General features: G+C 46.1%; 1 long non-coding RNA gene across 1 annotated transcript; it reads left to right on the top strand.

Moving 5' to 3' along the window:
* The first annotated feature begins 735 nt into the window (after positions 1–735).
* On the top strand, positions 736–3,913 carry LOC118999535 (uncharacterized). Its single transcript, XR_005069123.1, has 3 exons — positions 736–948; positions 3,259–3,405; positions 3,722–3,913. It is a non-coding gene; the product is annotated as an uncharacterized LOC118999535 (long non-coding RNA).
* Positions 3,914–13,861: the final 9,948 nt, after the last annotated feature.

Genomic DNA, 13,861 nt, shown 5'->3' on the forward strand with positions numbered 1-13,861 from the left:
AAATCTTTTCAAGGGAGTCAGAAACTCCCTACATAATATCAGGAGGTTGACTACAAAATATTCAGCTTTTTATTATTGCACCCTCATTATAACACATCATCAAGCTCATCAGAGTGAAGATGCAATACTGAAAACCAGTGTTTTGGGTTTTTTTTTAGTCTAGAATTTTCAATCTAGTACAAAAGGTAAAAAGGAATTTTAGAAGCCCCCTATGAACTTTACAGATGACAAAATTGCAGGCCAGGGCAGTGGATTTTTTTTTATTTTATTTATGTATCTTTAGAGGGGAAGGAGAAAGGGAGAGAAACATCAATGTATGTTTGCCTTTCGTGCATCCCCTGCTGGTAGTTGGCCTGCAGGGAACCGGACTGCAACCCAGGCATGTGCCCTGACTGGGAATCGAACCGCGATCCTCTGGTTCGCAGGCCTGTGCTCAATCCACCGAGCTACACCAGCCAGGGCACTAGTGGATTTCTTAAGGCCGTGCAGTTACTGGTCAGAAACCTGGTATTGGCATTGATGACTCCAGAGGACCAGTCACAGAAATTTCTCTCAGCTGATTCAAGTTAGGGCAGCACAGAGAACTAAGGATGTGACTTACTCTTAAGCATTTATACCAGAGCTACCATTAACTCAGCTGCTTTCCAAGTACCTTCTCTTAATGGGTTAATAAGGGAAGCAGCGGTTTACAAAGAAGATTCTGAAATAGCGAATGTGCCCAAGTAAAAGGCAGAGTTGGAAATGAAAATCCCCCACTGCAGGAACTACCATGGCTTGCCTGCAGAGGAAAATGAACGGTCAATTCCTTTTGAAGCTTTCGACAGGCTGATGACAGCCCTGTGCTCACCTCCCTTCTCAAAGCTTCTGGGATGAACAACTTGTGAGAAGTAACCAATGGCTCTTGCTTATCTTGCAACCTGAGGAAAGAAGATGGACTATCCAAGTAAGGTGGGTAAGGCAAAATCTTGGTCTCCCTTGTTTGAATTTAGAGACTTAGACATAATTCCAAGAAAACTAAGTTTTGTATCAGCACAGTCCAATAGAATGCTGTATGAGTCATAAATGTAATTTTAAATTGACTAGTTGTCATTAGAAAAGTACAAATTAATTTTGTAATATGTTTTGTTTAACCCAGTATATTGCAAACATTATCGTTTCAATGTGTAACCGATATAAAAATTATTGAGCTACGTTGCATTTCGTGTCATACTATCTGTGAAATCCAGTGTGTATTCACATCCCTCACCCATCTCAGTTTGAACTAGCTGCATTTTGAGTGCTCAGCAGCCACCGGTGGTCGGCGGCTCCCACACTGGACAGCAGAGCCGTGTACAGAAGAGTTGAGACTCCAATGGGTCCGTGGCTGTGAGGTTTGCCACCAAAGTAGGGGAGGTACCTTAGAATAATAAGAATGATATGATCATTTTTATCTTCTTAAACTGTCTAGCAGGCCGTGTGCTTAAGCTGTTATTAAGAAGTGGGAATGGGGGAAAGAGAGAAGTTAATCAAAGTTCATCAGTCTCAGCTGGGCAAATTTTGCACACTTTGCCGAAGCTTGACTTCCTGTCCCCTAGCCCAAAAGTTCACCTACTGCTGACCTTGCAGCAGCCACCGGGAAGGCCGCACAGCCCCCCTCTGCCTTCAATCACACCCAGAGAAACCCTGAGGATTTGCCAGCGAGAGGAGTAGCGGGGCTGGTCTAAGACAGGATGCCACAATTGCCAGAATGTTTTTCTTATCAAGGGCTCACAGTCAGAAAAAGAAAGTCTCCCTTCCCAGGGAGGGTGTCTTTTACGTGCTACTTCATTTCTCTGGCAGCTGAAGGGAGTTCCTGGGAAAAACGAATGCCAATGGAAGCGGAAATTCTTGGCAATAAGAAAAAACACTGCCCAGTGCAGACACAGGCCCCACCCAAGCAAGGGTCTCGGCTTCAGAGCCTTCAGCAAGTGTCCAGGCCCGGCTGCACAAGGACGGGTCCCAGGACGACTGGCCCGGCCAGGGATGCCTGGAGAGCGGTGAGGCCCCCGGAGCTGCCCTTGCTGGTCTGGACCAGGGATAACCAGGAAGGCCAGGGGGACCTCGATGCTCTTGGATTCTGCAAGTGAGGAAGCCTTGAAGCCAGGACCCAGGGAGCTAGGAGATGCCTGGAGATGCCCCACACCCAAGAGAAGGGTCCAAAGAGGAAGAAGGCCTTGCCCAGGTCACACAGCTGCATAACAGCCAAGCCTGGGAATCAAACGTGGCTCTCTGCCTGGTGGCCCTGGTGGCCCAGGTGGCGTGCCTTCGAATCCATGCAGCGCCTGCACGTGGGAGCAGAACCCTTTCTATGGGTTGCTGCAGAAGTGTCACTGTGTATTTGTGGCTGTTGGGAATGGGGGCTTCTAGAGAGGGAGGGCTGCTTACTGGGAGTCCCATTTCAGGTCGTCACCCAGGCCGGTGTGAGGGGCTGCTCACAGCCACCAAGGCAGTGCTGAATCCCAGACTCGCCATTTCATGAGCCAGGAAATAAACCCAGGGGGCCTGCTGTGTGCCTGGCCCTGCTCCAGACACGGGTACGCAGTGAGCGAAATGGGCAGGACCCAGCCTTCACTTTCCCCCTAGTGAGGGGGGCAAATAACAAGCAAAATAAATCAATAACATAGTAGATTGGAAGGTGACAAGCCAGGATGGGGTAAGGTGTACAGACAAGGGGAAGGTTGTCACCTAGGTAGGGCGGTGAGGGAAGGCCTCACCCAGCAGGTGACATGGGAGCACAGCCTTCCTAGGTATGGAATGTTTAGGCAAACTCCTTACTTTTCTGGACTCTTAGAACAACAGTAGTAATTATAATAGTGAATAATAGTAATAAAAATAAAAATAATAAAATAATAGATAAATGCATTTAGAATGTTTACTCTCCACCCTTCAAAGTTCTTTATGTGCATGAAACTCTAATCTTCATAATCCCATGAAACAGGTGCATTATTAACCCCATTTTATGAGTGGAAACCAGGGGAAGAAACAAGTGAAGTGAGTTGGCCTGAGATCACACAGTGAATAGCTCAGCGGGGGCAGGTCATCTCCAGAGCCCGCCCCTTTCTCCTCCAGCCCTAGAAGGGGGTGCTCTGCAACCAAGATCTCTTAGGTTCTTTTGAGCTTCAACAAGGCAAGTGGAGAGGAAGCGTTTCTGAGCTGAGTGTTGCCTGTGGCTCAGGATTTACCTGGGCAGGTTGCTCGTGGTGCTTCAGTGTTTCCATCTTTTCTATCTCCAAAATCAAGTGACTCCATGCTATTCAAACATCTACTGTTTCTGAAATGTCATGTGGAACTTGGCGGAGGATACACAAACGTGGCATCTGTCCTCACAAGCTAGGCCTAAGAAACAGATCTCTGCTCTGGGAAGAAAGAAGCCAGCCCATTAAGAAGGTAGGCAGGATGGGAAACCACCAAGGGGATGTACAGCAAATGCCCAAGGCAGTCAGTTCCATGGGGCGGCAGGCACCAGCCAGCCTTGCTCAGAGGCTTGGGGAGGGGGAAGGTTCTTGACTGCCAGGAGGATGTGAGTAGAAGGAAGGGTATCACGCAGATGGGGCAGCACAGTATGGGGGGTGGGGGTGGGGGGAGACCATGCAAGATGAGTTTGTTTATCTGAACAACCCTATTCTGAAGTCTCCTTCCTAGAGGCATCAAGGTTAATAAGTACAAAACTGGTCCCCAGTCCTGATTGTCTGTTCTGTTTTAGGGACTAAGAAACTACAGAACCAACAACACGAACAAATCCCAAAGTAAATCCAGCTGGTGTGGGACCGCAGCTGATTCGACTTCCAGTCACATTGCCTCCCTGGATGCCCATCAGCTCAGCCAGCTGGGAACCCTCCCGGACAGTGAGAAGAATCCATCTCTTCAGTACAGAGGAAAGAGCCGGGCGGTCGGACCCCGCCAGGTGAGCTCTGCACACCTTGTTATTTATACTGAGTGTGTGACCTTGGGTACAGCTTGTCTTCGTGTGGGTGTGTTTTATTTTTTTCAATTACAGTTTATTTTCAGGATTATTTTGTATTGGTTTCAGGTGTCCAGCATAGTGGCTAGACAATCATATACCTTCCAATGTGCTCCCCCCAGTATTTCCAGTACCCACCTGGCACCATACATAGTTACCACTATATTATTGACTGTATTTCCTATGCTGGAATTAACACCCCCCTGACTGTACTGGGTACAGCTTGTCTCCGTCTTAGCTTCTCCATTCTGTAGGTGAAGGCAGGAAGGCCTCTTGCCTCCCCAAGTCGTATAGGGACCAGCTGAGCTAGCCTAAGTGTAGCAGACACTGTCACTGCCGCACCCAGACTTCCTCGGAGCCCTCTTACTAGGTCCACGTGCCTGTCCCCCAGTTTCTGAGTGCTTGGCTTCCAAAGGGTCCCTCCTCCGAAGGAGGCCCAAGACCTCCTTTGGGGACGGTCTGTAGGCCACTGAAGCTGCTTCTCCACCCCCTCACCCCTGCCTACTTCTCCTGGAGGCCTCTCCACTGTAAATCACTTGCCCACACACCTCGTTCTGGGGAACCCAACTGAAAACAGTTTTATGAAAGCATTTTGAAAATTTGCAAATGAAACATACTTGCATGGCATTATCATTTGAAGTCACAGCAGAACTGACTGTCCAGATCTTACATCTCTGAATTATGGGGGTCAGGATAGAACGAGAGGTCAAAAGGGGAGCTAAAGCTGGCTGTTCGAGAACTTACCACAGTCAGCCTCCAGGACGAGTGCGCTCCCAGCTTTGTGGGAGCCGCCTCGTCACCAAATCAATGGGGAGCCTTCATTTTCCCGGGCCTCTGGGGGCCTTCACCACTGCCGAGGCTGCACTGTTCTCCACCCAGGGGTCTTCAGCTTATTCCCACTACACTGCCTGCGTGACCTTTCTCAGGGCTTTGGGAGAAAGCCGAAGTCCTGAGGCTAGGACGGGGGCCCAGGCCAGATTCAGTTCTAAGAGCTGAGTGCAGAAGGCTCATGCTTTTGGAAATTGTCAAGGGGGCAAATCATGAACCCATATTTTTGATCAACAAAACTTAAATAGAAACTAAGGCCATTTGTTACATCACCAGATTTAGTATTTTTAACAAGAAACACACATGCTTTAAAAATAGGTCCTCCAAATTCAAAGTCCTGTTTTGATCTCTCTCATCCGGCTGATGATTTCCATGTTTTGGTGACGTCCATGGGAGCCCGGGGAAGGGATACACCCGTCACCGTGTTCAGATCCTCAGTTTTCTTCTTCCTCATGTGGTGGGCACATTTCAACTCCCTTTCAAAACCACGTCCCTTTAAGACCTTAGTAAATAATCAAAATTACCTATGAGGCCCAGCTACGTTGTGTTCTAACGTTCGATTGTCCACACCCCAGCCTGTGTACTTCTCATGCTCACCAGCACAGAATCAGTGCATGTGCTTGCGGAACTGTGCACAGCACTGCTTTAAATAGTGTATGTCCAGCCTGCCCACCCCGACTTTCGAAAAGTAGGATAGGCTTTATCTGGGACTGGATTCAGTCAAGGGTTTGACAGAGGCATGGGGGTAACACGGGGGAAGGCAGGAGGGCAGACTTGGCTGAGACTGGAAGGGAAGCCGGAGAGCTATTTGGTTCAGTGGTCCCCAATCTTGATAGGGCGTCAGCGTGGGAATCCAAATTCACACAGACATAAAGAATCAGAACCCTCACACACTCCAGCCCAGCCCGGCCCAGCCCGGAGAGCCTCCAGCAGTGGAGAGGCCTCAGCCAAGATTTTCATGAGTCCCAGGAAGTGGGTAGGACACAGGGAATCCAGAACTCAGCACTATGGAGGTCTTAAGATTATGGGGGACAGTGAGTGAATGTGCAGAAGAGAACCACAGGGAACCTGATAGATGATTTTGTTGGAGGTTAGCCCTTAGGTGTGGAAGAGCAAAGCATGGATGGGCGGTTGGCGTGAGTTTGCACTGAGAGCTAACTCCCTCTCGGCTTCTGAAGACCAGACCAGGACTGAGCCGTGGTGAGGGAGCCAGGCAGGGATTGAACGGATCCAAACTCAAACCCAGGTCTCCTGACTTTGGTTCAGTGACTCCATTAGGTGAAGTTCCCCAGGACCAAGTACCAGAAAATAACTAGTTCCAATCTGCTACCCAGTTCGCCTGCCTTGAGACCAGGAGGTGTTTGTTACACGGGTCCTTTCTGGGGGTGCAAAAAGAGGAGAAATGGGCCGGGTGTTTGTGGAACATTTACTGAGCATGAAGCTGGTGTCGGAGTACAAAACACTCAACCAGGGTAAGCTAAATCAACAGGTCACTCATTGATAGGTCAAAAATCTGTTTCCAGTCGAAGACATCAAACCCCATGAATGCGCATTTCAAAATCTCTAGGCTCTGCTGGAATTTTGTCGTAGCAAATATTGACCGATGTCGGTGGGCTCCTGGCAGGGTCTCGCCAGTGTTTGGTTATCTGGAAACTCCGATGGGTGCTAGTGGAAAGAGACAATCATAGGGAGTCAGGAGGCCCCACCCGATTCTGTCCTCAGATGACCCTCTCTAACTCACTGCCACAACCTCCTCCCCGTTTCTTCCTTGGTGGGTTGAGGGTGTTGACCTAGAAGATCTCCAAGATCCTTTCTAGCTCTAAAAGTGCTGATTTTATGACAAACGGAGGCACCATGGGTAAAATCATCTGATCTTCATTTGTACTGGAAATCATTCCGATCAATGTTTTTAGGCTTGGGAAGTGGCCAAAGGTGCATCTGCCAGATCCAAATTGACCTCTTCAAACCCCACGACTGCATAAGGCTCAAGGCTGTGGGGAGCCACCGGGAGCCTCCGGGTCGGGCAGATGGTGCAGACTTTGGTGCCACTGACAATAAAGGTTGGCCGGTATCTGGCTGGACCCTGCAGTCAAGATCATATCCTGTGTTTTATTTCCCTTTTGAGCTGGATGGGGCTCAGAGCAAACACAGACTGGAAACTCCAAATGAGAACACAAAACAAGTATTTTAATAGTCAGTCTGTCAAAAACAATAAAGCTCCTTTAAGGGACACTCCAGACCCGAACCGCACTGGCACAGGCCCGAGTCTGAACTGTTACATGGACTCTGAGACCCTGCTTGGAGACAGCAGGGAAAAGCAGGACCGGGCCATGTAGGAACCATCTTGCAGAGGGACTGGTTTCTAGCAGTGTCTGGCCACTATTTCAACATCCGCTGCTGTCCTTTTTTTTTTTTTTTTTTAAAGTGGGTAAAGTGAAGAAATGTTTTTCTTGTAAGGGAAAGTCAAAGCAGCCATGACAGTGAGCGGCCGTCCTTTCGTATGAGCCCTTGACAAATGGTCTAGTGTGATTCTAAAGGGAAATTTGCTTAAAACACTGTTCACAAAATAAAGAGTAAAAGGAAGTTTTTCTCTCTTCTAAAGGATGTACTATGAGTTCATTTACATAGGGCAAGGTTTCCCAAAAGGCTGCTCAAGGCAGAAAGGAAGCCCATCTGCCTGAGTGTGGCGAGTGGCAGTTGGAGGTGACTGGCTCCCTTCAACACCCCCTACTACCCCTTTGCTGAGCCTCCTCTGTCCATGTGCATTTATGACATGGGGGGGGGGGGAGACTTTGTCCAGTTGTAAGAGGGTTGTCCAGTGTGCAGAATGTCCCAGAGCTAAAAGTGGGCTGTCTCACTGCAACACTTGGACACTTCATTCAACATACCTCTTATCCCATGGTGATGGTGGCAGAGAGTGACCCAGATATTTCAAAATCAGAGTCCAAAAATAATTTGTATCAAGCTCACGTGTGATTGTCTTGTATTGTGTCTAGAGTCCTATTACAGAATCATGTCTTTTTAGAATGAGAAGATTAGCTTGTTCCCTTCCTTTTAAAAACTTTTGATTAACAACATAACAAATTTACCTTCTTAACGGTTTTTTGAAGGCTGAGTAATATTCCATTATACATATATGCCACGCTTTGTTTATCCATCCATCTGTTGAGGAACACGCAGGTTGCTTCCACCTCCTGGCTATCGTAAATAATGCCATGGTGAATATGGGTGTGCAGATATCTCTTCAAGATCCTGTTCTTCTTTTGGGTAATTACTCAGGAGCGGAATTGCTGGGTTATGTGGTAGTTTTTAATTTTCGAGGAGCCTTCATACTGTTTTCCATAGTTACACTCCCACCAATTAATTTGCACTCCCACTAAGAGTGCTTGAGGTTTGCCTTTTCTGTGTACCGTCCCCAATATTTATTTCTTGTCTTTTTGGTAATAGCCATTCTAACAGGTGTGAGGTGATGGCTCACTGTGGTTTGGGTCTGCATTTTCCTGAGGACTGGTGATGCTGAACACCTTTTCATGTATTTGTTGACCATTTGTTTGTCTTCTTGGGAAAAAAGTCTGCTCAGATCCTCTGCCCATTTTCTAATCAGGTTGTTTTGGTCTTTTTTGCTATTGTTATATAAGTGTTATATATATTTTGGATATTAATGCCTTATCAAATATAGGATATACAAATATTTTCTCTCATTGTGTTGGCTGCCTTTTAATTTGGTTGATGCTTTTATTTTTTTTCTTTGCAAAAAGTTTTGTAGTTTGGTGTAGTCTCTGTTGTTTATTTTTGCTTTTGTTACCAAATCCAAAAAATCATTGCCAAGACTCACACCAAGGAGCTATTGCCTGTATTTTCTTCTAGGAGTTTAATCATTTTGGATCTTCTATTCAAGTCTTTATTTGGGGTTGATTTTGTGTATGGTGTAAGATAGTGGTCTGGTTGCATTCCTTTGCATGTGGCCATCCTGTTTTCTAATGCCATTTATTGATGAGGCTATGCTTTCCCCATTGTATATTCTTGGTTCGTTTGTCATAAATTAATGGACTGTATTTGTGTGAGTTTATTTCTGGGCTCTGTACTCTGTTCCATTGCTGTGTGTGTCTGACTGCCAGTACCCTACTGTTTTGGTTACTCTAGCTTTGTAATATAGTTGAAAATCAGGAAGTGGGATGCCTTCAACTTTTGTTCTTCTTTCTCAAGGTTGCTTTGACTATGCAAAGTGTTTTTGTGGTTTCATAAAAGTGTTGGTTTTTTTTCTCTTTCTGTGAAAAATGCCTTTGGGATTTTGATAGGGATTGCATTGACTCTATACATTACTTTGGGCATTTTAACAATATTTATTGTTCCAATTCATGAGCATGGAATATCTTTCCACTTCTTTGTGTCTTCTTGGTTTCTTTTATCAGTGTCTTACAGTTTTCAGTGATAAAATTTACCTCCTTGATTAAATTTATTCCCAGATATTTTTTAAGTGTAATTGTACATGGGATTTTAAAAAATTCGTTTTCTGAAAGTTTATTGTGAGTACATAGAAACACAAGTGACTTTTGTGTATTGATTTTGTATCCTGCAACTTCACTGCATTTATTAGTTACCAGTTTTTTTATTGACATCTTTAGCTTTATCTGTATATAATACCATACCATCTTCAAATAGAGACAGTTTCTAAAGGCTTCTTTACTTTTGTCTACCTTTTATTGTCTTTTCTTGCCTAATTGCTCTAGCTGGGCCTTCCAATACTATGTTAAATGGAAGTGGCAACGGTGGGCGTCCTTGTCTTTTTCCTGATCTTGGAGAGCTCTCAGCTTCTCATCATTGACTATAATGTTAGCTATGGGGTTGTTATATGGCCTTCATGTTAAGGTATATTTCTTCTATACCCACTTTGTTGAGAGTTTTATTATAGTCTTTTTTTTTCTTAATGTACAAAGATGGATCTGTAGTTGGGGAGGGATTCAGAAAGAATCTCTTGGCATTATAAAGGTAGATGACTGTGGTTTTTCCCTTGGTGGATAAGGAAACAGCAGCTTGAGAACCCTCACTCATAGAGCTAGGGTCCTGGTAGAAAGGGGCCAAGAAAAAAGGGACCAAGGAGAAAGGACATGGAGAGCCCTGGCTGGTGTGGCTCAGTGGAATGAGCACTGGCCTGTGAACCAAAGGGTCACCAGTTCAGTTCCCAGTCAGGGCACATGCCTGGGCTGCGGGCATGAGAGACAACCACACATGGATGTTTCTTTCCCTCTCTCTCTCCCTCCCTTTCTCTAAAAGTAAATTAATTGAATCTAAAACAGAAAAAAAAAGGACACAGACAGAGCCTTAGTGATCAGAATGGATATATTGGGGAAGTGATGCCTGATGTTGAATTATTGCCAGTTCTGTTCTTCAGCCCATGAGCTTCAAATCCTTGGTAAAGCTATATTGCTGCACCCATGGTGCTGTTGTGGGGGGTGGTGTGGGGGGAAGGAGCAGGGAGCAGTAGGGGCTCCTGTGGGGCAGAAACAGGAGAGCAGCTGCAGGGAGAGGCCAAGAGCCACAGTGGGAACAGGGGCGATGTTGCAGGTGAGAGCCATGGGGGAAGCCAGGAAGCAGGGAGACTGGCTCTCACACTGTAGGTGCTGCAGGGGCAGCACTGTGTTCCGTTATTAAAGGAGAACGGGGCTCAGGAAGGCTAAAGGGGGCACAGTTTCTGCCCCTAAAGGGGGCAACAAGCCAGTTAGGGAGAGAAAAATGTGCCTGTATGCACACGCATATGCAGGCACTGGAAATTACCTGGTATCTAAGGCAGCAAATGTGAAAATGCCCATTTATGGAGCAGAAAAGACAGGAAGTGCTCTGAGAGTTTAGAATTTAGAGAGATTCCTTTGGCTGGAGTCAATAGCACTGCTGGTAAATATTTAACAACCATCTTCCTGGGAAGAAAATGAAAGCTCCACTTTCTGTGGTATAAATGGAGGACTTCCACCACAGTGGTGCCATAGCTGTAAATAAACCCAAGCATAGATTATAGTCAACTGTATTGTGACAATTCAGAAGGGGGGAGTTCTGAGCCTTTACTGCCTTTATCTCTAATACACTTCATCTCGATATAAGGTTGTGACCTTTCATTGTAAGGTTACATAATATGATTTTTAATAATGCCTGTGTTCAATAACCAGCTCTCGAAATTCCTGAAAAGTTACCAATTTGCTTTTCTGAGCTGGTATGAGCCAACTCGAGCACACTACAGGCTGGAGTATCAGGGCAGGCTTCCTGAAGAGGGAGGGACTAAAGCTGGACTTTGGAGGATGGGTAGGAGTTTGGTAGGCTACGCAGAAGGCATTCTAGGCGAGGTAAGAATGTGGCAAAGATGTGGCCAGTAAAGCAGGTGGCATGAGTAAAAATAGTAAGGTTAAGAAATTGCTTTTTTAACAAAAACAATCAAAAAGGAAGAAAAAACAAATAGGTATTAAATATTCATAACATACACAATGCATACAAGGCACCAAATATTCATATTAAATATGCATAAGTTATAGGAGTCATTCAGTATTTATAAGGTCCTAAAATAGCTACACATTGTTGTTATCCATTATGGTCCCATGTGTCCCCAGCCAGAAAAAAAACCACACTGCTGAACAGGGTAATTGACAAGCTGTAGCTGTAACCATGAGCACTTGACCCTGCACGTCCCCCATGGAGCAAGTGAGTGTTATTGGGGCAGGTACCTTCTGCCCGTGAGGCCCTTTGCTCAAACCTCAACTCTGGTCCCTGTAATCAAACCATCAGTTAGGAAGGCCGATGTGGCCAAGAGAGAAACTGGACATACGAAAATGTTGCCTGATCAGGGCTCAGGGACTCAGGTAGTGTGGTCCTTCACCCCACTTGTACCCTATGCCATCGCTTTCCTCTTCTTTCTCCATTTTTAAGTTGATTTAGAAACTATATTGATACTTTAGTCCATTTGAGCTGCTATAACAGAATACCTTAGACCAGGTGGCTTATGAGCAACAGACATTTATTTCTCACAGCTCTGGGGACTGAGAAGTCCAAGATCAAGGTGCTGCCAGATGTCTGGTGAGGTCCCACTTCCTTGTTTATAGATGACTCTTGTCTCTCTGTGTCCTCATGTGGTGGGAGGAGCAAGGGAGCTCTCTGGAGTTTCTTATAAGAATAATCATTAGCCCCTATTTGTGAGGGTTTCACCCTCATGACCTAACCACCTCCCAAAGCCTCACCTTATCTTACTAGGCCTCATCTAGTGAGATAAATACTATCTCACTAGGGATTCAGTTCTAACTTAAGAATTTGGTGAGGGTGGTCAGACACATTCAGTCTAATAGCAATTAATTTTCTATGGCCATGTAAAAAAAATTACTTCCAAACCAGCGGCTTAAAATAAAAAAGGTTTATTCTCTTTGAATGTCTGTGGGTGGGGAATGTGGTCTGTCACAAGCTGAAGGGTGTCAGCCAGCCTTCAGGCCTCTCAAGGCTGATGGGGGAGGTGCTGCTTCTCAGGTCGCTAATGTGGGGTTGGCAGGATCCTCCAGCTTCTCATGGGCTGCTGGTCAGAGGTCCCCCTCTGTTCTTGGTCACACGGGTCACACTCTCAATAAGGCAGCTTACCACACAGCAACGAGGGAGTGAGAACATGAGAGAGAGGGTGAGCAGGACAGAGCCAGAGTCATTTTATAGCCTAATCTCAGGAGCAACAGCCCATCACCTTTGCCAGATTCCTTAGAAGTAAGTCACCAGGTCCAGTCAATACTCAAGACAAGTGTGAGTACCAGGATGCAGAAAGGCACTGCGACTGCCTTAGAAGCTGCCTACCACCTGGTGTTCTGTGGCTTCTGGTTTAGCCAGCCTAGAAGTTGATGTGGAGGCTGCCATTGCATTGAGGTAATTCCCACAGCACAGCTTCCACAGTCTTCATCACTCGAGTCTCATCTAGACTTCAGTCTCCTGTGGCCCCTTCCTAGTCAACACAATGTTTCTGCTCTAATTCCAAGCCAGTTGCTCTAACCCAGGGCTGGGAAAGGGAAAAGGGACCTAGAGGGTGGATGCATTGGCTGGGATCTCAGATGATCAGCATTATAGGATACAAGCATGCTGTGTGAGATTTTCTTCTTTCATGCTCTTGAACTTGAATGCACTTGGAGCAATTTGCTCACAGCAACTTTGTGTATGTGTATAGAGTTTTTGGTAATCTCTGCACCTTGCAATCATAATGGCTTATAACAAGAAGCAGAGGTCGGGTTTCAGCTGGAAAACGGCTGGGTGTGGTGGGACACATTGTTCTCTGCCTCCTCGTTGGCAGGTTCACACAGAGGAATCGGCAGCATTGTTCCAAAGGAGAGGGAGGCTGAAAGAATGTTCAGATTCAATGTGATGGCACAGGACTCTGGCTCGCGTTTGCAGAGTTTGAAATACAAGCATTTCCTCTTGTAGCAGGACAAATAGCTCCTCGTGCAAATTATGATGAAACCTTAAGGATTATCCTTAAAATAGTGCTCAGAAATTCCTGCCACTCTCCAGCCGCGCTCCTGATGAAGGCAGCTGTACCACCTGTGTTCACCAGAGCCCAATGACCACAGGTTCACAGTGTGTAGTTCAATAGGGTTTCAAGCTGGAAAGAACCTCACAGATGACCTAAACACACTCCGTTGGCAGAAGCAAGGGCGCAGAGGGCCCCTCCTGTCTACCTAGAATCTTTTTAGTCGTCCCTCCAAACCAGGTGGCCCAAGGGTCTCTGCTCTCCATTTCCCTCCCTACTTGCTTCTCTACTGTCTTCTTTTGAAATATACATCCCTTTCTGTATAATCTCAGTTCCTACAGCACCTATAATTTAGGTTGTGGGTGCCACTAGGATGTATCCGTCCATCCATTCATCCATCCATCCATCCCATATTTATCGAGCAAACTGCTGTGGGTCTGCCACTATGAACTATGGCTGTGGAGATTATTAGGGCAAGATCCTTGCTATCAATGAACATACAGTCCAATCAGAGAGATAAAACTTGCATGCGAGTAACTAGACTCCAACCACTCCTTCAATGGGGTACAGACTAGCTC

Source organism: Sturnira hondurensis, unplaced genomic scaffold (genome assembly GCF_014824575.4).
Source record: "Sturnira hondurensis isolate 20B ecotype Veracruz unplaced genomic scaffold, ASM1482457v3 Scaffold0014854, whole genome shotgun sequence".
Classification (NCBI taxonomy): Eukaryota; Metazoa; Chordata; class Mammalia; order Chiroptera; family Phyllostomidae; genus Sturnira; species Sturnira hondurensis.